Source organism: Chrysochloris asiatica, unplaced genomic scaffold (assembly GCF_000296735.1).
Source record: "Chrysochloris asiatica unplaced genomic scaffold, ChrAsi1.0 scaffold00444, whole genome shotgun sequence".
In the NCBI taxonomy this organism is placed as follows: Eukaryota; Metazoa; Chordata; class Mammalia; order Afrosoricida; family Chrysochloridae; genus Chrysochloris; species Chrysochloris asiatica.
The window spans coordinates 788,460-791,338 of record NW_006408962.1 but is presented as its reverse complement, the minus strand read 5'-3'; the positions used below and the strand labels follow the sequence as shown (position 1 = coordinate 791,338).

At 39.7% G+C, this 2,879-nt stretch overlaps 1 pseudogene; it reads right to left on the bottom strand.

The window, feature by feature from the left end:
• Positions 1–1,195: 1,195 nt before the first annotated feature.
• On the bottom strand, positions 1,196–2,130 carry LOC102814959 (annotated as a pseudogene).
• Positions 2,131–2,879: the final 749 nt, after the last annotated feature.

Below are 2,879 nucleotides of genomic sequence, written 5' to 3'. Positions count from 1 at the left end.
AAAAAAAAAAAAAAAAAGAGTATCCACACCTTTATTTCCAAGGAGTTAGGCTCTGTGGCAGCTCTGATCCTTCCCCTGCTCCATGTCACCCAAGATGGCCACTTCAGGTGCTGCTGACACCAGAGTATCTGCAAGCACTGGATTTCTTGCTTCTGCAACAAATTCCACTGGCTGTAAGCCTTCAAAATTTCTAAATATTCCTTTTTATGTAGTTCAGAGTTCTGGAACCATCACCTCAACCTGCTTTGTCCAGTATTCCGTGTTATTGCTGTACTTCTCCCAGATCCACATCAAGCCCCCAAACGGTTAGCTCATCTTGGGATTGGGCCTTTGCTGCTCTGCAATTGTTCTTCACAGGATGAGAACCAATTCTGGAAAATCAAAATTTTGGCAATTTTTCAAAAAGACAAATTCCTCTTAAACTTATTCCTGACATAGTAAACAGTGGTAGGTAGGTTGGTTGGTTTTGTGCTGTGGATTTGGTTCAGACTCATAACGACCCTGCATAGAGTTTCTGAGGTTGTAAATCTTCAAGGGAGCAGAAAGTCTCTTATCTTTCCCCCGTGGAATGGCTAGCAATTTCGAACTGCTGATCTTGAGATTAGCAGCCTGACTCGTGATGACTATGCTACCAGAGTTCCTTATAGTAAACTGTATGATTGACTAATTAAAAATGTGCAATATCAGTTCATTTCAGCTCATTAATCCCTAGGATACCAATCTTTAAATGTTCCACCTCACGTTCAGCAAAACCAAGTCTGGGTGAAATGTCTGTAAAGCTCCCAGGTCCTGCCTCCTTTGTCTTTCCATTAACCTTCTTCATACACTCCCTAAGAAACCAGGAATTGTGGGGACTTGTCCTCTTTCTTTCAGTTCTCAAAAAATTTACTGGTACACATACCATCATTCTCTCCATTCTCTTTCTTCTTGTTTTTCACAGAATTTTCTACATGGTACAAAATTCAAAAGGTACCAAAAGGTATACAGTGAAAGGAAATCTTTTTCCTTCCCTTGTATCCAAGACTCCTCTCTTTCTTGATGCATCCATTGTTAGACTTCTTGTTCTTCATTTGAAAGATATTCCATCTTTTTTTAAAAGCACACATTTATTTGTATAGTATAAGACCGTTTATATACTAGAGATCATTTATTCACTTAACAATATAACTTGGAGGTGGTACTAAGGTTTTAATTTTTATATTCCAAGAAACTTTTGCAGGGCATATTTCATATCTTTGTTCCTCAGACTGTAGATTACAGGATTAATGAATGGGGTTCCCACAGAATAAAACAGGGTCACAATCTTTTGCATTCCAGATTCATGCTTGGATGTTGGACTCAGATACATGAACATTACTGAACCACTGAAGAGTGATACTAAAGCCAAATGGGAACCATATGTAGAGAAAGCCTTTCTTCATCCAGCTGCTGAAGGGACCCTCAGTACAGCTCTCAAGACCAGTGCATAGGACACCATGATGCAGAGGAAATAAATAAATAAGAGTAGAGAACTTAAAATCATCCATAAGAATTCCATCACAGGAGCTTTGGAACAGGTAAGTGCTAACAGTGGGCCTGGGTCAAACAGGAAGTGATCTATAATCCTAGATCCACAGAAGTACATCTGGGAGATGATGATGATAGGCGCCAGGAACCAGAGAAAACCAAGTATCCAACAGCTGGCCACAAGATTGGTGCAGAGATGTCCAGTCATAATGGTTAGATACCATAGGGGCCAGCAGATTGCAGGGTATCGATCAAATGCTGTAACTGGTAAGAAAAAAACATTCTGTAGCCCAGGGAGAAGAAGAAATAGAACTGCAGAAAGAACCCAGAGAAAGAGATAACCTTGGTCTCAGAAAGGAAGTTGGCCAACATATTGGGGACAGTAGAAGTGACATACCAGATCTCTAGGAAGGAGAAGTTGGCGAGCAGGATGTACATGGGGGTGTGGAGTCTTTGATCCCAGTGCACAGCACAGATGATAGAACCGTTTCCCATGAGGGTCAGGAGGTAGACAATAGAGAAGAGCACAAAGAGGAGGACCTGACCCTCCCAGGCACAAGGGAAGGCCAAGAGGATGAAGCCAGTGATGATGGTGGCATTGCTGGGAGTGTTAAAGATTTTCATAAATGAGAGTACAACACTTACAGTATCTGTGAGCTGTAAAAGATGAACAAATAATTACAGTGTACAGACAGATGGGGACTCAGATATACATATATTTAAAGCATCTTGAGAGAGAAAAAATGCTCAGCTATTAATTGTTTTCTTTAATATTGAAATATTGTCCTGGTTTGCTTTTTGCCCTCATTCACATTTATATTGTTGTTTTAGTAAGCATTTGTTAAGAATTGATAAGCTTTTGAAGGAGAATGTTTTAGAATCATTGAAAAATTATATTAGACTTTTCACTAAGTAAAAGGAGCCCTAGAGGTCCAGTGAATTAAGCATTGGGCTGCTAACTACAAGGTTAGTGGTTCAAACCTACCAATTGCTCTGTGGGAGAAAGATAAGACTGTCTGTCACCATAAAGAGTTACAGTCTTGGACACCTTAAGGAGGAGTTCTACTCTGTTCTACAAGGTTATTTTGAGTCACAATTGATTCAATAGCAGTGTTTCATTTGTACACTCCGTAGAGTATACATGCATAGGCAGTCCTGAGTTATGAATGTGTGACTTACTTAAAAAATCATACTTTAAGAGCTAACCCTCTCTCCAAAGCCTATCTTATTAAAAATTCAAGGTATATACAATTAAAGGTTTGTAGTGGTACATGCCAAAGTGCATTGAAAGAAGTGGCAAAGAACAAGGCACCAGGAATTGATGGAATAAAAATTGAAATCTTTCAGGAAAGTGAGGCAGCACAGGAGGCACT